This window comes from Piliocolobus tephrosceles, chromosome 8, assembly GCF_002776525.5.
Source record: "Piliocolobus tephrosceles isolate RC106 chromosome 8, ASM277652v3, whole genome shotgun sequence".
NCBI classification, from domain to species: Eukaryota; Metazoa; Chordata; class Mammalia; order Primates; family Cercopithecidae; genus Piliocolobus; species Piliocolobus tephrosceles.
In genome coordinates this window covers 66,064,487-66,086,962 of record NC_045441.1, presented here as the reverse complement: position 1 = coordinate 66,086,962, position 22,476 = coordinate 66,064,487, and the positions used below count along the sequence as shown (strand labels likewise).

The 22,476-nt window shown below is 36.2% G+C and overlaps 1 protein-coding gene across 18 annotated transcripts in view; it reads right to left on the bottom strand.

Annotated features, from left to right (window-relative positions):
• Positions 1-22,476, bottom strand: part of DGKB (diacylglycerol kinase beta) — an 824,940-nt gene that overhangs the window by 734,651 nt on the left and 67,813 nt on the right. For 7 of the 18 annotated variants that reach the window (XM_023215885.3, XM_023215887.3, XM_023215896.3 and 4 more), the window contains exon 1: positions 19,731-19,890. The exons of 4 other annotated variants lie outside the window; for them this stretch is intronic. The gene's annotated coding sequence lies outside the window, so the exon portion shown is untranslated. Of the gene's footprint in view, positions 1-19,730; positions 20,044-20,268; positions 20,785-22,476 lie in introns of those variants that run through there. 7 more of the 18 variants (XM_023215886.2, XM_023215888.2, XM_023215897.2 and 4 more) reach the window with 2 other exon arrangements.

The following is a 22,476-nucleotide window of genomic DNA, read 5'->3' as shown; positions in this document are numbered from 1 at the left end:
GGGGGGAGGGGGGAGGGATTGCATTGGGGAGTTATACCTGATATAAATGATGAATTGATGGGTGCTGATGAGTTGATGGGTGCAGCACACCAACATGGCACATATATACATATGTAACAAACCTGCACGTTATGCACATGTACCCTAGAACTTGAAGTATAATAAAAAAATAAATAAAATAAAATAAAATAAATACCTGCTTCCATCACCATTCTGCCACTTCTCACAATGACAGCCAACTCTGTATTAATGTCATTATAGAAAACAAAGTGAATCAAAAGGAATAAACATCTTTGAATCTTAAAGTGTCCTTCTAGACCTGGCGTCAATTAACTTTTTCTTAAAGTACCAGATAGAAAATATTTTAGAGTTTGTGGGCCAATAGGTCTGTGTTGCAACTAGTGATCTCTGTTGTTGCAGTGCAAAAACAGTCCTAAAAAATATGTAAACAAAAGAATTCAGCCATATTCCAATAAAACTTTATTTAAAAATACAATCAGACCCTTGTTGCAGGCAACACTGAAAGAATTTTTAATATAATTATTTATTTCTCTTATACTATATCCATTATTGAAACTGAACCATTTAACTATCCATTTTCCCTCAGTATTACAGGGGAAAAAAAGTCCATCCTTGAATGATTGTGAATTTCAGTTCATTCTTTATGTCCAGGCAGCCTTTAGTTATAAATAAAATGGATAGAAAGCCATGTCAGATTGACCTTGTCCCTTACCTTAGAAGGTTTTCACACAGCTTTTTAAAATATTTCTCCTGCCTGCTTCCCAAACGTGGAGATAAATATGTTCCCTGACAGCCTGACTTTTTCTGAGGCAGCACTCAATTTATCACTCTGCTCCTTGAGCACATTTTCCAAATCCTGAGAAAAACATCCCTGAAACCTTCAGAGGGGAAAAATAAACCCTCATCTCAGGCTCTGTAAATTACTGTCAAGTATAGCCATGAATAAAATAAGAATCAATCCTGATTCATGTTTTAGAACATCCTACAAAACAGCAACTCATGCTCCAAAGGCCATTGTCAGAACTTAGACCAGGGGAAATTAGGTAGGAAACAGAAAAGACATTAAATATTCTCTTTCATGCCACTTTTTGTTAAGAAGCCAATGATTAGAGATCTCTGAGTGAAACAGTATTAACCTCATGATTTCTCTGAAGCCTGCTTTCTTTAAATTACGTAAAACTCAGAGAAAATGAAAAACAACAAAAAACTAAGGACTTAGAACACAAAAGCAGGCCCATCACTGACAGAAGGGCTTAGCTGAAATGCTCTTAGACTTCCTGGGAGCACAGAAAAATGCATTAGCCTTGATTGGTTTAGATGATTGCTGACTTGAAAGCTTCTATATTTAAGAAATATCCGAGCGAGGTAACTTGATGTTCTTTGAATGATGAGTAGAGCCAAAATCAGTCTGTGTAGGAAGGAAAGGAGAGAATATCTATCTACATGTAACTGAAGGGACTCCTAACACTGCAATCACTTTTTCTCAAATATTGTTATAACCATGGGCACTACACAAATAAATTTCCTGTACTCAAGGACAACCATGTAGTAGAAGATCTAAGAAAGCTACAGACATACAGGAGGCACAAGATTAACATCAAAATACATACAAAGGTGGAGTAACAGAACCTGAAGTTGTGGATGAAGAAAGGGTTGGGAGAGAAAACAATGTTTCTTGGAGAGAGTGAGAACAGAGCTGCTCCTGGAAAGATGAAAGAAATTAGGAAGAAACCATTGTGAGGAGGGTCAACTGCTGTGAGAGAAGAAGGAGAATGCAAGGAGTACAAAGTGGCACATAGAGACCAAATAAAAGGTATGCTTCATTAAGTGGTTAAATGTGCCTACATACATGGATGGGGCACAGTTAAAATTGCTCTATTATTAATAGATTAATAATAGGAGTTGCATCAATTCATGCTAACTTTGTACCATGGACTGTGCTAAGATAATTTATGGATTATGTTGGATAATCCATAATATCATGGATTTAGGCCTTAAAACAGCAATTTAATGAGTAGCTATTATTAATCCCATTTGAAAAACTGAACATTGTGAATAAATTATTTAATCAAAATCAGACAATTAGTAAGTGCTAAAGCCAGGATTTAAACCAAGTCTTTCTTAATCACTGTACTAGACAACTGTAGCAAGCTAAGGGGAATCTACAGATTTTTTTTTTTCTTTTTGCTTGAATGCCAGGCCAAGGTGAATCGATGACTGACTTACAAAAAATAAAGGAAGATCTACTGAATTATTTTGAGCAAGAACATGGTAAAATCAAAACCCTGTACAAGAAAATTGACAGTGAGGAGGATAGAATGCAAGTATTAAGCAAGAATTGATTAGAAATGAAGAGACCATACAGCAAGTTAAGAATACAGTCGAGTGAAATGTAGGAGTTTGTAATTGTCTAGTACGGGCAGAAATTGAAAGAAAAGGACAAATGTGAGAGGCAATAGAGACAGAAAAGATTAAAAGATAGAATTTGAATTAGCCAATACGGAAGCTGGGAGGATACTAGAAAGAGGGACCATTTCAAGGTGACTGAGATCCAAACATGGGAAGAAATGTTTGGAAGGATGTAGATAAACTCAGTTTTGGCACTATTATTGAGGTGACAGCAAGATATATAGACAGAAAAATCTAGTAGGTAGATGAGGATGGCTCAAAAGTCCTTCAAATTCAACACGTTTAAATCAAATTCATGAGACACAAAAATAACAGCAAACCAAAGACTTCTGTTTCGAACTCTCTCTCAATTGGTACAAGGCACTGGCCTCCCTATTGCAAATACCAGAAGGCTAAAGGTCATTCTTGACTTTTCTACATCATTTCCTCGTATATTCATTTCAGACTATCACAAGCCCTGCCAATTTCACGTCATAAATATCACTACAATTTCTCTTTCTCACTGTTGACACCATTACTGCAGTAATCCGGGCTAAAATAATCACTCACCTTTATTACTACAATGGCTAGCGAGCTACTACCTTCCATCTGGCTGACCTGCAGTTCATCCAGCACATTGCAGCTAGAGTAATCCTATCAAAATATAAATTATGCTGTCCACATATCCTCACCTCCCTTAAATCCTCAATTATTTCCAATGCTCTAAGGTTAAAGATGAAACAGCCTTGTGCCATCTGACTCCTGCTTAATCTCGTATCATACCCACTCCAGCCAAAATGGACTTCTAGCTCTTAAGTCAGTCTTGCAAAAAAGTGTTTTTACATGCTTTTCTGCATTCTTTTTATTATCTAGTTAATACCGACTCATCCATCAAATCTCAGTTTATAATTATTTCTTCAAAAAGCCTTTCCAATCTTCTTCACTAGGACAGATAATACTGTGTTATTTAGAACATTTCTGGTGTGGTTTACTATTTAATTGTGTGGTTATTATATATGTTTTCTCTCCACTTTAACAACAACAATTCACACTTTACCTGCCTTAATCAGGCTTTTACTCCACCACACCACTGAAATTTCCCTTTAAAAGGCCAGCAAAGATCCATCTTTCCCAATCCTATAGTTGATCCGCAATCATCTTGCCGATCTTCTCAGTAGCAATTGACACAGCTCTTTCTTCTTGAAACATTTCCTTTCTTGGCACTAGGGGCAATGTGTTCTCTTGGCTTTCTCTTCCTGTTCCTTCTTAATTACTTTGCAGATTTCTGTACTTCTTCTCGATTGCAAAAAATTGGTTTACTCCAAGGCTTAGCATTGGACCTTCTTCTCTATGTACACTCAGTCCCTAGGGGGTCTCTTCTGGTTACAGGTCTACAAACAACTCCCAGATTTTTGTCTCCAACAACTCCCCTTAATTTCAGCCTCATATACACACTGTCTACTTAACATCATCACTTGGAAATCTTAGAGACATTTCAAATATATTATGTCAATAGAAGAATGGAACACATTTAAAAAATAAATCTAAAATAGCACACTATTTAAAATAGCATCCACTCTCCATCACTCTTGTTCCTCTTGCCCTGACTTATTTTCTTAATGACATATAAATAAAATTGTATCACATATTTAATTTTTACTCGCTATCTCCTCCAAGCAAATGTAAATTTTAAAATATGCTACTTTAAAACTGCATTTCCAGTGTCTAGAACAGCACCTGGCATCAAGTAGCTGCTCAAAATATATTTGTGAAATTTCATCACAGATAATATCAATCACTGTCACTACACTGAAAACTCAATGGAGACAGAAACTTCTTACGTGTTTAATTACCATTGTTTTCCCAATACCTGTTGAATGGGTATTATTAAATGCTTTTTGACTGATTGAATAAGTAGAAATAGTATCAGGATAGTGCAATCTTTACAATGACAAAGGAGGACAGAGTTGCAACAAGGTGTAAATCTATTAAAAACAGGAAATGTGAGAACGACAGGAACTGGTAAAAGGAAAATGTATTTAATAATTAGGAAGTTATCAAATCATTTTAAGGCCAATTTAATTATGGTGCATACTGATAGCAGATGATAACTGGCTAAGGAAGTAGTGGGAGGCACAGAGACAGAGGCTCCAAAGGTAGGCATGAGATGATAGATACTATTCTAAACACATCGGTTCTTTTCATTACGTACACCAGTGTTGAAATTTCCTGAGCAAACATAGCCATACCCTTCTCACCCATACTTAAAGAGTCCTCTTCCTTATGGGCTACGCTAAAGGATTGTCCCTCTTCATTTTCCTCTTAGTGTGAATAAGGAGCCGTACATCTGAAAGTTGTGAGGATCGATCATTGCTTAGAACACATTACATTTCATTTTGCATTTCAGGCTTTATAGCGAAAATATAAATGATATCCCCCTTATTTATTTGCTAGTGTAAGGAAAATAAAACATCACTGGTAGATTTAAAAGCAAAGTGAAACTGGAATACCAATAAAAGACTGAGCAATCTAAAAGAGAATATTTATTAATTCTTCAAAATTTCCCTTGGTTCTATTCCTTCACTTTCATCTTTGTGTAAAGAAGGTATTATATATCTGAAAATTGTCAGGATAGAACATCGTTGTGAAATTAAGTTTCAAAGGTGGCTACATTTAGGTAGTGTTTGAAGTTTCTTATTTAAATATTGAAATTGGGAAGTATAAGTACATAAGTATTTGGTTAGCCTAATATTTCCTGGCCTGTCATAATTTTCTAAGTTTAATGATTTTGAAAACACTTAGCTAGACTATATAGCTTGCATTAGGTGTTTGATTCTGGGTGAAACAGTAACACCATGGATTGCAGCAGCCAGGAAATGTTAATTACATTATTTTAAAAGCAGTTAGAAGTGTAGGAACCAGTCCACAAAAGACTCTAAGCTGGTCAGAACAAAAAGGCTGTTCAGGTTATAGCATTGGCAATAATGAGGACAATGACTCAGCTATATTTAGCATTCACTTTGATTTACTATCATACCAGCAAATTATCCTTGTGAAGCATAAACACAAGATTAAGAATGCAAGTGAATAGATGCTCCCTGAGGCTCGGTTTTATTCCACACAAGGGCATATCCAAAGTTCAGCTCTACCAGCATTCCATGCAGAGGGAGCAATCCTCTCAGTCAGCAAAGTGCAAAATATGGGAGTCTGATCTCTTATAACCGTCTAAATGGGAGGTTGTGTCAGGACTAAAGGGCTAGCCCCTTTTGGGGAGCTTCTTGTCGCATTTCAGATAAACACTTCTGCATTTTATTTCTTAGTGCTTTCTTAGACCATCTAAACTTCCAGTGTGGTAGGCCAGGTTATGGCCCACTGAAAAACCCACTTGAAAGGAGATGGGAGATGGGAGAGGAAACTCATCTCACAAACCAGTGCTTGGTTTGGGAAATTGAAGTTGCGTATCCAGCTAGCAAAGAATAAATAATCCTTGGGTAGTAACAGACCACCAAAGTTTTCCCATTATAAAAGAAAAAATAAGTTTCATAGGGATCAATTAATAGTTTATACTCAATCTCTAAGCAATCTAAAGTTGAAATGGAAAGGAAAAGAGTCCTAAAATAAAGACATAAAATTCCACTCCAAATCGACAAAAACAAAAAGTATAGAATTGGAATCTGAACAGCATAAGATAGGGACAACTTTGACTTGATAGAAGTAGACATAATTTTTAACTCAGACCTGTCAAGGAAGTATTTCTTCAAAGTCAAATAAGTTTTTCAATTATTTTTCTGTTTTGCCTGTGATAAATATAATACAGAAATATATTAACCCCTTTGGGTGATGTCTAAAACCAATGAAAAAGAGAACAAGTAAAACAAGTATGCATTAAAAAATGCAGCAACTTGTCAGAATTTACCTAATTATAAAATATAATGATATTCCTCAGCCTGAGAGTGTTTTCATTCCATACAGTTTTCATTAATTTGCAAAGTTATACCATTAAAAATCCCAGAGATAAAATTAATGAGGGCACACGCTATATTGTGTTTCAAACAAAATGACTGAGTATACTTTTTTTAGGTCGCAGCTAACCCTATTTATATAGCTTACGTAAAATTACATAGGGAAGAAATGCCAGATATTTAAAAGTTATTCCAGGGACAATCCCATTTTATGATTTCTGAAGCTAAATAATATGATTTTTGATAGATGAGAAATGTACACTTGCAAAATAGACTAGTATACTACTATGGATAAATCCATTTGAAGCTACAGTTTGCTATAAATCATGCTTTTCCCCTAAAATGCCTTCACTTATCTCATTAGATAATATTTGCTTCCATGGAAAGAATGATGTGGGGATAGGGCTGTAAGAAACAAAGTCCTAGCACAAGTGACCACCCACTCCTGAACTGAACCTGGAAACCATGACAAAAATCTTTAATAAGCATTTCTCCACACTTCACATAGTAAATATGGGATATGTCTGAGAAAAATGTTTTCTTTCTGTTACCATGGGCATATTATCATTTAAATGAGACTCTGAGAACGCGACATAGCACTGGGGAAAATACACCGGCTAATCATCTATTCTCCCCATGTGTGTGACCTCTTAGCCTTCTGTTTACTTCCTGTAAGACCTCGAAGCCTCCGTACTTGTTCTTGTCAGACACTGAAAATAACGTTTATCCCTCCTCTTTATATCCAGGCTCACAATCTGAATACCAATGACCAATTTACAGAATGCCACATATGAAAAAAAAAAAAAAATCCCTAAATCTAACTTATGCTTTTGAAATTGAATGAAGAAAGTTCCAATGACTACACTTAGTCGAATTAAAAATAATTTAATTTTCTCAAAATATAATAGCATTATTGAATATTATCTCCAGAATGAGAAAACATAGGTATTACTGCTAAATATAAAAGAGGGGAAAATATGCTAATGTACAGGTACTTGTTCAGCATCAATACAAACCATACTGATAAATGGACCAAGAGGATGTACCAGTACTCCCACATTATCCATAGAGAATACATTCCAAAGCACCAAGTAGATGCCCGAAACCAAGAATAGTACCAAACTCTATACTACAATGTAGTGCATTTTAGAGAATGAAGAAGTTAGTCACTTACCTCTTTAATAAAGTAGACAAAACAATAAAAAACACTATTGACCCAGAGATGCTTTATGAGATAACTCATCATCCCCAATCAAGAAAGGTGCATTATTAGAGTTCACCTATTTATTCAGTGCTTTTTAGGTACCTGTTTTGTGCCAGGCAATGTTCAAACCACTGGAAAAAAAAACAAAAAACAAAAAAACCCAGAGAACCAGAGACACAATAGGAGTACAAGTAAAGTGGAAAAGCAGCACTGAAAGAATGAATAAGCAGCTTAATGTCAAAGGAACATTAAATTGGAAGAGAACAAAGTGACAATAGACATTGTTGAAGAGATAAAGAGGGACCATGCTATGAAGCTTTGCCTAAAAGCAAGGGATACAGAGAAGGTGGTGAGTAGAAAGAAGCAGGGTTAAAGTCGTTGTTGATATTAATGATTTTTAAATTAAAATCCAAATTTAATTAAAATATCTAAATGCTAGTACCCAAAATAAAAATAAATGACACAAGAAGAAGTCAAAATACTTATCTCTCTTTTCATAAGAAAATATGAAGTATTGGCCGGGCGCGGTGGCTCAAGCCTGTAATCCCAGCACTTTGGGAGGCCGAGATGGGCGGATCACGAGGTCAGGATATCGAGACCATCCTGGCTAACACGGTGAAACCCCGTCTCTACTAAAAAATACAAAAAAACTAGCCGGGCGAGGTGGTGGGCGCCTGTAGTCCCAGCTACTCGGGAGGCTGAGGCAGGAGAATGGCGTAAACCCGGGAGGCGGAGCTTGCAGTGAGCTGAGATCCGGCCACTGCACTCCAGCCTGGGCGACAGAGCGAGACTTCGTCTCAAAAAAAAAAAAAAAAAAAAAAAAAAAAAAAAAAAAAAAAAAAGAAAATATGAAGTACATGGGCAACAGGGCTCTATAAGAAAACTGCTGTGGACAGTGAAAAGAAAAATAAAACGTGGACATTTAGAAGAATTACCAGGGTCAGACTGAGGTAAGAGATCGTAGACTTATTATGACACCAGTTTTCATAGTTTTGTGATATTCAATAGCATTCAATATCCCAATTGAAAATGCAAAGCCAGATTGCTCAACTGAGAAAGGGTAAGGATTTTGCCATATAGAAAAAGGAAGGAAAAGAGTAATACAGGGAAATAAAATTTGTGCAATAGAGCTATTTGTGTTGTATACTAGGTATTGTTTGGACAGTAAGGGGAGGGAGAATGAGAAAAAAGTCATCAAGAAAATGAGGTGGGTCAAGCTACTGGATATTGGTGGGAGGAAGAGAGAGTAATGTGATCATTTAGAGTATCTGATGATTTCAAAGTGGAGAAGTTCCAGGTAATACCAAGATCCAGAATGGAGGCAATGCCCAGTGGATAACATGGAAAGATGTGGAATGTCAATGAAGGTAAGGTGATTAAGGGATTTCTGCCAAGGATAATTGACTTACCTTACCTATGTACTTTAACCAATCCTAACGATGACAAGAGACATAAATAAAGGAACATTGCCATACAGACTTCTAAATCAGAAAGAGTAATAAGGAAGATAGTAGATGGCACTGAGGGGTAGATGGTGGTAATGTAAGTCAAGGCAAAATGAAAAACATATATATATATATATATACACACACACACATACACATATATAAATAAATATGATTAAAGTTACACATTGAGGTATATTATCATTATAAATTCATGATCATCTTGTCAAATATCCACCCCTACCTGCCCCCACAATACAACCTAGATCACAATACATGACTCTGGTCCAAACTCTGTCTAATTTTATCCATAAACTTCAAATTTTCTCCACCTTGTTCAAACTCTACAGAGAAAATTTAAATTAAAGAAATATACCTAACTTACGACTATAAAACCTAAATACCTGTTCAAATTGTTATATTCTTTCTTTTCTCTGCTTTTTCTTTATAGGCAGTGTACCTTCTAGTCAAAGTCAACCAACACCCTATATATATGTGTGTGTGTGTATATATACATATATATGTGTATATACATGTGTGTTTATATATACATATATGTATATATGCCTATGCATATATGTGTATATGTGCGTGTATATATATGTATACATAAATATATGTATATATACATATATACATAAATATATATATATATATATATATATATGTTCAGGGTACATGTGCAGGATGTGCAGATTTGTCACATAGGTAAATGTGTGCCATGGTAGTTTGTTGCACAGATCATCCAATCACCTAGGTACTCAGCCCAGCATACATTAGCTATTCCTCCTGATGTTCTCCCTCCCCCCACCCCACATCTTACAGGCCCTAGTGTATGTTGTTCCCCCTCATATTTCTAGTCACACCCTACTTTTCATAGATGTTTAAACATAATCAAAAGTTCCCAATTCAGAAAAGTGAAAGCTCTTTCAAACTTCTATTACTCTCGAGAAACAGCTCTACCTTTCTCTAAACCTTCATAGATTAACTCTTTGAATGAGTCACTCTGTCTCCATTTCCTGAACTCCTATTCACTCAACAAGTTTTTGTCTGGGTTTCACTCCTCATCACTCCAGCAATACATGTTTAGCTATAATCACCAGTGATCTTCCAGTGTTCAAATCCAATGGGTATGTTTTAGCTCTCATCTCAATTAACCTCTCAGCAACATCCAACAGTGATGATTACTTTTTCATTCTTATAAGACGTTTTTTTCCCTGGTCTTTAGAATGTGCCAGGTTTCTGTTGTTGTTTTCCTCCTCCATGACAATTCATTTTCATTCTTTGCAAACTCATCTATTCCAATGCACTTTAAAAGTATTAGGATATATCAAGATTTGTTCCTAAAATTACCTCCTTTTTCATTCTATGTTCTCTTCCCAGGGATTTGTTACGATGCCAAGACTTCATTCCCCATCTATACCACCAAATTTTTATATCTCTTTCCTATTTCTTTGCCGTTATCTCTTTAATCGCATAGCCAACTGTTCAATCTAGAATTATGCTTGAATAAATGAAAGAAATACCAGTTTTTATAAGAGGATTAAAGAATAATGATTGCTAGATATATCTTAGGAATTGCTTTTACTTTCCCTTCTTGAGTAAATTTCTATTCTTCCTTCAAGATCTAACTCAAATTCTAAATTATCTGTGATTAATTCCTGAGTCTCTTGTTCTCCCCATCTCCTATAGCAACATGCGCCTACTTCTACAACTGCACATAGCCCATGGTATTATAATTTATACATGTGTCTTCCTCCAACTCCCAGTATAGGATCTCCATAATGTCAAAATCAGGTTCTATTCATAATTTTCTTCCAGAATCTACTACTCTGATGTCTGGTAGGTGCTCAAAAATTTTAAGTGAACATTTAAATGCCAATAGACCAGTACTTCCTAAAATGTGCTCCAGGGTTTTCAAATATATATTAATAGATGCTCCCAGAAGGATAGATTCTGTGGTTAAATAAGGCCAGGGAAGTTTGTACTAAATTCTGTTTTAGAGATGCTGATTCACATGTGAAGGACTGTAAGAAGTTCTTAAAATAAAAAACTGTTCAACTTTATTTAATATTTAAATAAGGAAGATGTCTTTCTCCTTTCCTCTTTTAACATATGTATTAGCATTCCTCAAACAGTCTTTCTTTATCTCTTAACATAGTTTGAATTTTAACTCATGAGGATCAGCAAAACACATATTAAAGAACCAGAGAGGATGGCACCTTCTCTTTGATCCAGATGCTCCATGATAATAAGATACAGGCTCTAATTTCTTTAATATAACTTTGAAACTTCTTAGTGGAGAAAATTTTTTAATCAACATGGCACTGCTATGTATTGACAAATACATCAAATCTAACATATTCTTTTTGTGTTTTGTTTTCTACAAAGTCACTAATTCAGGACATTGCCTAGCCATAAAGAATAGCAATATAATTACAGCCACATTCAAGTCATTGTTTTGTTTTGTTTACTGAAAGTGCTCTTTCACTTTTGATATTATCTTTTTGCTAATATAGTTGCCTAAGCACCAAATGTACCACCATGCAGTTATGCAGGCAGCTTGAACAAAAAAAGCATTAATAGCTCTAAAACAAAATTTCCACTTCAAGCTCAAAAACCTTACCACTTTACTTTCAGAACATGTTGTCTAGTAGTTTGGATAGAGTACATTCAAAATCAGAACGTAAAACGACAGTCTTCCCCTAAATGGCTTTTATGCTATGTTATCTTTAATGTGTAACAAAGAAGAAATCTCTATTTGCCAAACAGAAACTTTTAATATATATCATGACAAACAACATTATATAACAATAGAGCACCCCTCCTAGTAATCAGAATTCTCATTAAGAACAACATGATAGCAAAATGACTCATCAGCTTGTTGTGCTCTTTTTCTATTTGGGACAAGTGTGGGGAAGTTACAAGTTGTTTATGTGCAGCCCAAAATGACAGGCAAGAGAAGTTACTAAGCAACATTAAATACTTGCATTTTTCTAATCTTTAAAAGCTGTCCAAAGCTGAATAATCCTATAATACACAGGTAACAGGAAAAGCAATGTGGGAGTTATGTTTTTGACAGAATGAAAATGTTTTGTTTAATAATTCTAAAATTCTGATTCACTATGAGTTCATCTGTTTTGGTCTTAAAAATTACTTCAGGTGTTTAAGCCTCTTCTACTCACTGTCACCTCTTATACTCACTGTCCACAAGACAGACGAGGTCTACAATGAAAACAAAGCATAATGGGGGTTTGTGGGTGGGGCAGGAGTGGTCCTTATGCCTCCTGAAACCAGCTTGTTCTCCTATTAATTATATTATTCCTATCGTGTAAATAGGATCTTTTGCTCATCTCTCTCTTTTTTTTTTTTTTTTTTTTTTTTTGAGACGGAGTCTCGTTGTGTCGCCCAGGCTGGAGTGCAGTGGCGCGATCTCGGCTCACTGCAAGCTCCGCCTCCCGGGTTCACGCCGTTCTCCTGCCTCAGCCTCCGAGTAGCTGGGACTACAGGCGCCCGCCACCTCGCCCAGCTAAGTTTTTGTATTTTTAGTAGAGACGGGGTTTCACCGTGTTAGCCAGGATGGTTTCGATCTCCTGACCTCGTGATCCGCCCATCTCGGCCTCCCAAAGTGCTGGGATTACAGGCTTGAGCCACCGCGCCCGGCTCTTTTGCTCATCTCAACAGCTCTTTGTTCCTTTCACAGCACTATCACCACAACAAATTATGCACTTGTTTCCTTGTTTAGGTCTGTTCACATCTGTCTTCCACCGAAGTGTAACTCTTTAGTACTGTAGGAACTTTTCCACCCATTCCTCTTCTTTCACCGATCCTGGCAGAATGCTTGACAGAGTAGCCCATCAATGACTGATGGAAGAATAGGATACAGGGCTGTGGTATAAGTAAGTACTTCGACAATCTCCATCATACACACTAGGAAAGGCAAGACAAGTGAGAATTCCCCAGCCCTTATTTCTTTTCATTAAGGAACCAACAAACAGATTCCTTGGTTAAGAACCAAACAAGAAACACTTCCTTATATTTTCTGTCTCAGCAAAACAAGTTACTGAATAAACTACCAACTCATTTTTCTGCCTGAAGTTTTGTTTTCAGGTCAAGGATCTTGTCATATTTTTCTATAGCACCTCTGTTTCTTCCTCCTTTCCAGTTCATGTAATCCAAACGGAGTTTGATCTAGAAACTAATAGGTTTCCTCACATCAGAGGTCATGTTTCCCCAACATGCTTAGGTACAAATAGCAGAGTAGTCAATATAGAGCAAAACAGAATATACTTTTGTATATTAAATGATGATAGCTATGACTATGTTTTAAGAAGATCAGAGGAGAGAGAATGAAAGACCTTTCATCATCATTTTAGGTAAGAGAAAGGGAGTTAAAATTTCTGAGGACTAACTGCATGCCAGCCATTCTTCTGGGTAGTTTACGTGTGTTGGTTAACTTATGTATGTTAATAGTTACCACTTTTTATAGTTTAATAAGAATATTTGGGGCACAATGGTAAGTAATGAAACCTTACAAAGCGCTTATAATAATATTTAATAAATTTTGTAGCCTGAATATTTTATTAATATAAAACTAAGAAATATTTTTAGATTTAGATTTTATTTAGAACATTTTCTTTACTACTGATACTTTTTCTCTGAGTCAATATTCCAAGTAAGTTGGAAATAATAGCTAATACTTTTTAGTGTTTATTATGTGTATTCTGTTTAAGCCCCTTACATCCATGATTAAATCATTTAATTCTATGAAATGGATTGCATTTTCATTATCACTGTTTTACAAGGAGAAGTCTAAAGCATAGAATTTAAGTTACTTCCTTAAATTCATCCAAAAAGTAAGGATTTTACATCCAGACAGTTTGAATGCAGAAACTAAGTTTCAAGTCCTATATCGTCAAACCTAAGAAAATGATGAAACTCAACAAAGCTTCTTTTCATATTGAGAAATTATATATAGAGTTGACTTCTCCATACCCTTATTCACAATTCCATCTCATTATGAACAATCAAAACACAATACACAACTTGGGATTCTAAAAAAAATGTGTATTATAAAGCACAGCCCAGCTGCCTCACTGGGGGAAACTCATTCTGAGATTACTCTATTGATGGAACTCTAAAGACATTTTAAATAGCTACGCACTTCTCATCCCATCTGCCCTTCCCCTGATTATTCGATAACTGATTCATGTGGATTAGAAAGAAGACTAAAATAGAATAGCTTGACCTAAGATGGTACTTTAAAAAAAGAAATGTATTTGGAAAGCCCTATGTGTTATACAGTTCACATAGATACAATATTAGAATAGTAAATGAAATAAAATGTATAAAAACATTTAAAAATAGAATTTGAATGATCACATAACCTGATAATTTGTAGGACAGGGTTTCTGGATTGATTTTCCCACTATCAACCATCACTTTTCTCTAGTGGTAGTGAAGTCTTGAATGTCTGCTTGCAGATATGATTCACAATTTATGAGCTGTGACTGAATTAAAATCAGTGTGTTTTTCCTCAAGGGAAATAAGAGTTTAAGAAACAATTAAAAATCACCTTTTCACAACTTCACATTATTGTCCCACAAGAGCAAAACATCTTTGATGAGCCACTTATTTTACTATTTGGGTTTTTTCCCCCTCTGAAGATACGTTAATAACCTAAAACCAGAAAATAGGTATCAGTAAAAATTTTGATTTTGTGATCTGGAAATAAATATTTTATCTGTCATATTCCAAAATATTGCCCCATGTATTCTAAATATGTAATACCATAGAAGGTAATAAATGTGTTCTGAGTAATTTTATGCTAATCATGACTTCTACTTATTAAAATACACACTTGCTATCAGACATCATAGTTTTTATTTGAAAGCTAATTCTCTTGTCTTTGGTACTTTATTCACACACTTTATTCTTGTCTTTGGTACTTGTCTTTGGTGGACAGGGTGCAAAGGCTAAATATTGTAGAAGTGGGACTACCTATTCCTTCAGTGGATAGAATTAGAGCCTATAGTAATACAGTTTATTAAAAGAAGTGTTTATTAAGATCCAATATTAGACACTGTGTTAAGCACTAAACTTTCAAAGATAAAGAAGTTTGAACCCCTTCCTCAACGCAGAAAACAGATTATTTCAATTCTCCGTGGCATATTCAATAATAAAGGCAAGCACAAGTTTCAGTGGAACCACATAGAAAAACTGTTGGGCCCGTGGCAGAAACCAACTAGATACCTCAAAGTGTCATGATACTAGAGTAGGAGATTAAAGGACAAAGAAATATTATCAAATGAAACACATTAGCGTGGAGAGAGGGCAGAGGGGTTTGGGTGTCCAAAAGTAAATTACAGAGAGGCAAATATAAGCAGAGACAAAGAAGGTGCAACATTGTGTGAATTGTGGATGGTTATAATAAGCCAGTGGTAGTTAATAGTGGATTCAGAGCCTTTTGGTTAGAAGAGTGGTCCCCAGAGCTAGACTGCCTGGGTTCAAACCCTGGCTCTATTCCTACCAGTTTGTAACTGTGACAAGTCACTTAACCCTGTTGTCCTTCAGTTTGCTCTTTTATAAAATGGGAATGAGGGTAATAATAAAATTATCCCAAAAGGGTATGATCAAGATTAAATATGCCAGATACTTATAAAGGCAAATGCCAGGTAGTAAGCACTCAGTGAAAGTTACTATCATTATTTTTAAACCAGAAGAAGAAGAGAGCCAATGGGCAAGAGAGTTGATTTTAGCACCACATTCAAAAATCAACCCTGAAAACTAACTCTATTCCCAACCCTAACCTGAAGTGTCATAAATGAAAAGAGAATGAATCAGGGCCAACAATGTGAATGTATTTGCAAAGCTCTGTCACCACGTACACATCTGACAATAACTCAGGAGCATCAAGTTCGTTTATGAAGCGTGTCCATTTCTTCTTTGATTTTGAAGGTAACAGTTTTTGTGCTCCTTGCATCTATAGTGATCGGCATATTGCCAATCAAAAATAACTGAGTTGAGGACATTGTGTTTCAAATTCGCAATGCAATACAAATTCCCTGTTAAAAGGCAAATCCTTCATTTCAAATTGTTGACTCAGAAAATCCTTAAAAAAGAATTTCGGCTGTTTAAATTTAGCATGCTGAGAAAGACCAATCTTAAAATATTGTTTGGCTCTACGCCCATAACATTTTCACTTTATTCTTTGTTAGTGTTTGTCTTCTTTGATAAGAAGACAAGTGACAGTAATCATGTTACTCTCTGTAACACTTCACATTTTACCTAAATGAACCATTTTGTTTTTATCCTCACCAGTTAAAGATGGCCTTTTGCTTCCTGGCACATTTTCAGAAAGTGATTATGCAAGAACCAGTGATATTTCCAATTACTCTTTTACCTCTTCAGTCAGCATCTGGCCTTTCTCCCCCACTTTTCTTTGAATCATTGTTTTTCCACTTTTAAAAGGAGTATGTAAAGGAGATTATCTGATGACAAGCATAATCTAATTTTTGTAATAAGACCTTACAACTATTTAAAGAGATGTTTTGAGTCTGCACTTTATCTGTGACTAAAGAGCTCTACCCCACACACAGTCCAAAGAGTTTGTTATTTAGTGTCCCTCAGGACAAAGAATGTGGACATATTTTTGGACCAGCCTTCCACTATATGATTCCCTTATTTTCTTTTTATACCCGTCAGTGTTTAGGTCTTCCAACTTTTCTCCTCCCATATTAACTGCATTATCTTCCTTCCTGGCAATATCCCCATGTTCATTTTCAGAGTTTGTGTAGCCAAAGCAGAGCCTGAAATTGGAATGGTGAGTGTGCCAAGTTTGGATCTGGGGTCAATGCAGGTGGATTTCAGTTTAGGTGGATCCAAGGTTGGGTATCATTAGAGAAGGAAGACCACTCAAGCACTACCTACCCATGGCATCCACAAAATAATATGCTCAACCCCACCCCGATCCATAGTGGAGTACCATTTTAATTTTTTTTAAGTAGCAAAGCAATTAAGAATTAGAGTTAGTCACACTGAGTGGTTAATTCTAACCCAGCATTCACTAAATATGTTGCTTTCAGAAATTTGTTTATTCCTTCTGAGTTTGAGTTTTTTCTAAAGGGGAGAAAATGTCATCTCCCTCCTGTAGCTGTTATACCATAAATGAGAAGGCATATGTAAAGCTCTTGGCCCAGTATGTGCAACTGCCACACTCAAAATAACCTCCCACTACTCATTCATTGTGTGATGAACAAAGCATATGAGGAGATAATCCAGGGCTATCAAGTAGTTGAACCTACTTCATAGTAAATACCCAAGATACAGACTGTGGTATTGGGACATACCATACGTGACTTGGTCAGAATTTGCATTGGCGTTTTATAAGAGAAAGAAAATGCTATCGCAGGGAGAGGGGCAATAGGATTAGGCTTCTTCACAATTTTTCCTGGAGTTTGCTCTGGGCAAGTGCTTCTCAGCTAGAGGTATTACTTTTTAGAGGATACTGCAACAGTATTGTGCATATATAAATACAGCTCTGTTCCTGAAGGCAGTTAGAAGCGGCATCCAGGAGAGGATCATCTTAAAATGTCATTTCAAGCCTATCCATCACATCACAGTCATTATTAGTAGGCAGAATTAGATTTCGTGATCAGCAGCTATCTTCATCTGGCTTGTCTGGCTACAACTCTCCCTTCTTTCAATAGTGTGCAAGAAAAAGCATCAGTCATAGGATACTAGTTCAGACACTATCCCAGCAAAACTTACCAATAGTTTTATCTTAAATTGTTAAAATAATTTAAATAATTGTTTTATTATACAAATGATTTTGATAATCTTCTTCTCAGTCAAAACATGAGCTTTGCTTACCAGTAGGACAAGAAAGTATGAAGCAAAGGCATTGCCACCACTCAACTCCAACTACATAAGTTTCTATATTTTAAAAAATTTTGTCAAATTTTCACCAGTGCTCTTAACCTAATTTTCCTTCTCTTTAGCTACATACAGGTTTCAGTTAATAATAGTTGACTCTAGAGTATTAGGGAACTGCTTGCAAATTTCTTCCAACCATATTCTTCTATTCTTCATATAGACTTTTTCGTTTTCTTTCTCATTGCTGTCAAAAAAATTTAATCACCCTCATGTATGCACTATTGTAGCAAATATATTCCCTGAATTATATTTTACTCAGTGATTCACAAAGTCACATGTAGACTTTATGCACAGGGATACTATGTATATGTGTGGAATGGATCACACATAATAAATTGGGTATTCTCACAATGCCAAAAAATATTAAGTAAGCCTTTATACCTAGAGATCCTCATGATGAGTAGAAAATTAGCCAACACAATTCCAGTGACATTCTTGACATGTTTTATTTTTGGGGAAAGCACGAAATTTGGTGGATTAGAGAAAGAGTAGCACAATTTAAAACTGAAATTATAGGATAAGAGTAGTCCTTAGTTACCTATTTTCTAAGGACAGATTATTTTAGAATTACTTTGCTTTTCACAATTGTTATTTCACAAAATTTGAAGCCTTCTTATCGTGTGGAATTTATGCTAGCCTATGGACGCATCCAGATTAAAATCCTACATTCTCTTTTAGGTAATTTCTGTTTTGTCAATAAATTTTATTGGAGAAAAATGTACTAATACAGTGTTTTCTCCAATGATCCTCTAACTAAGTCTAACATTTTTGGGTAATATCTCCTTTCTGCTTGAGGGATTCCCCACTACCCACAACCACTATAAAAATCTGGTGAATGTGTGAGGACCTGGTTAAGTACCCCAACATTTTTAGATTAATTATTTCTGATCTCTTTTCTAGAAAAGACCTTCAGTATTCTGCTTGCATTCATGTTTATTCGGTCATTTGCTTTACAATGGACTGGTCCTTGCTGACCTGTTTTTAAAAGAGTTGGTTATCTGCAATTTGAGCAACCAGTTGAAGTTGTTTTTTAAAAGTTTTAAGCCTTCATTTTCTGCCAGTGAACACAATACTGCTTGGTTTCTAAGTATAGAGCCATCTATGTAAAAACCTCCACTTTGAAATCACAAGAAAGAAACTGTTCAGCAAGTGGAGGAGATTATTACAGCAGGAAGAAATTGAGGGAACCCTCCATGTGACACTCACTCACTAAATAGTATTTGAATGTTTATCATATCATCAGTGTGGCCTAGGCTGTTGCCTAGCAGTTATCTAGAGACCTACTTCACATTTTATTTTAATGTAATAAGGTAAATCAAAGACTTTTGTTTGCTTGCTTGCTTGTTTAGTTCACAGATTAGGAATAAATCTGGACTGGAACTTGTAACAATTAACTAGGGCATTTGAAAGTCTAAGCCAACCTCTTTATGAATTACCTTTTGAAAAGACAAGCTGCTATCTCATTGGTAACTTTGAGGAGACCACTCTTGGAATTAAATTTAGAAAACATTTACCAGCTGTGTTGCCTAAAATCACAATGGACAGGCCACTTTCTGCATAGCTAATACACAAGCGGCATCCGCCTGCAAATCACAGAGCACCCCTACTGTAGCATAACTAGGACAGGAGTCAGGGAGACGAACCGATTTAACATTTCACGGAGAATTCAAAGCTATGCTTCTCTAACTTTCCTCCCCATTTCTTCTCAGCTTCCCTTCCCCCGCACCACATACCCAGAAGCCACTCAATTTGCCAACCATGTCCAGTTTAACTTACTGCAGTGTGATGCAGGCGAAAGCTGGGCGCATCTCTGAAGCGAGAGCCACTGCTTTTCCGGAGAGGAACTGGGACTAGCCAGCTCTCAGGATCCTCTCCAATTCACACGCTTCCCGCACAGTAAGAAGGCTCCCACACAGCTCGGCTTCCCCAGAGGAGTGGAGCTTCAAGAACTCTGCTCACAGCATCCTCCTCTCCACTGCCACCCCCTTCCAGAACACCCGACCCATCGGAACTAGTGTCTGAAAGATGGAAATCTACTTCCAGGCAGCAACACAGGCTGCCTGCAGTTCACCCTTCTCTGATCATTTGCAACTCAAAAACAGCGGAGGCTGAAAGACGTAGGTTTTCGGAGCCTGAAAGTCATCTTTGGCGTCCCCCTTCCCCACCTCTCACTCCTCCCACTTCATCCCCGCTCCTCTATCGCGGCCACCCCCCAGTCCTCCAGTCTCCCACTCAAGCTAGCTATCACAAATGATTATTTTGTCATCCAAATCAGTAAGCAGCTGAAGGAAACAATTTGTCAGAGATGAAATACCTGTTGTCCATGACTAACGCTCTTCTTTAGTCTCTCTTAGTCCTTGATTTATGTCAAGACGCGTTGATATTGGAAGTCCGTGCAGTGTGTGTGTGTGTGTGTGTGTGTGTGTGTTGAGGAGGAGGCGATTTGCGCGGCTGCGAGAACCAGCCCTGCCTATCTCTGGCTGCCGCTTCTCCAGCTGCTGTTGCTACTCTTGCTGATGGAGCTCAGGGGAAAATGAGACAGGGAGACAAGGCTATACAGCTGTTTAACTGCTGGTCCAGTTGTAAGACAGGGGAGGAGAGGGTGCAGGTGAGTGGCTGTTGAGACAGTGAGCCGGGTTCACTGCAATTACTACCACTCAGTATACATCTCAGGCAGGAAATATGATACCTGTCTCCCCTCTCCCTTCTACAACTATAGTCCTTGATGGGTCATTGTTCGGCAACCATCTGCCTAACCCACTTCTACCAATTGTAGCAGCTGCAGACGCTCTTGCTGCATTCTGGCTTGGTAACCTCGGAGCAGGTGACTGGAGGATGGATGAAGTAGAAAGGCAGTTAAATATTGAGGGAAACTCTATGTATGTGTAACCAATCAGGGCACAGATAAAATTAACAATTTTGAGCCATGTGTGTAAAATAGTGTATTAGGGTAAGAAAAATGTAAGTCAGTCAATAATCAACATTTTTGTGGACTGTGTACAAACCAGATAGTTATTAAGCAATATGCTTACCAACTTAAACACAGGGTATCTCGACATAGAAGTCCCTTAGTTGCTCTTAACTTACCTATATAATATTCTCAATTATTTCAATGCATTAACATCTCTTCTTCAGCTACAGACTCTGGTAAAACTAACTTGTTTCTGTCTTCTATTAACTTTCATTTGCTCTCGTTATTGGCTGCTCTCATTAATCTCCAACATATTCTCATAAAAAATACGACATTCAGCAGAACTAAGAAATGGAAGACGTTCTCAAATCCCCCAAAGAATAGAATACTTCTTAATTACTAGTAACATTTGCTCTAGTAATAATCTGTCTTCACTTTCTTGTTCTGTAGATTGAGTAATCATGAACAACCCCTTCTAAACACACACACACACACACACACACACACACACACCCTGCTTAATTGAATAGTACTTTTAATCCACTTTCAGCCTCCAGTTGTCTCAGCTAAAAATAAACTTAATTCCTTTTGATTTCATTTGTAATGCACACCTTTAATTATTTCTGCCTCTGAGTACTTTTCATATTGGCCGTATTTTTTCCCAGTTGTTAGGGCTTGTGTAATCAGGGTTAAATTAAACATAGGGGAACACAGAAAAAAAAAAAAGAAAGTATAAGAAAAGACCCAGAAGGAAGAAAAGAACCCAAAAGGATTAAATAATATATCTTTTCCTGATGTGTTTATATTAGAAAATTACTGCCTTTAGCTAAACAAAGACCAGTTAATGAGCAAAGCATTTATCAATTATCCAATAAATATCAATTTGCCAAAGCTAGTCTAACTTCAATTTTAACAGATTTTATCAGAGGCTAATTTAAAAAAAAAAAAAATCATATAATACCTTAAATGCAAAGAGTATCCAGAATTTTTTAACGTCAAAATTCTAATTAAACATGATGCCAAATAGCTGCTATCTTTTCTCTTCATTTGTTGTCTGTCCATTAAATAATTATTATATCACACAATTAATATTATTAACAGTCTGAAGAGTACATGTTTTATACCTGTGTACGCTGCAGTGTAAGGAAGTATGCAAAAGAAGTCTCTAGCACATAGAAATACATTTTGATACAAAAGGCCAATTTTATCCATAAATGGTACAAATTTAAACTTACCCTGCTCCACACATTCATCCCTTACTAGAACTAGCAGGATCTTACCATTTGTAGTTTAGCAGGGTTTTCTTTTTGATTTTTTGGTTATTGTTTTTTGTTTTTACCTTTACTCCTATTTTGAAATTAAATAATATTTAGGAAGAGCACTAACACTTTAAACATTATTGAGAGACATAATTTATTAGCTATCTTCATTCTAAATAAGGAATCTAAACATCTGGTCTGGGTAGAGATGGAAGAGCCACAAGATGTTAAAAATAATTGGTAATGAGTATTTAGCATCTATCTTGTTTTTTTTTTTCCCACAGCTTATAGCATTACTAACATTCACTTTAAAAAAAAAAAAAAAAAAAAAAAAAAAAAAAAAAAAAAAAAA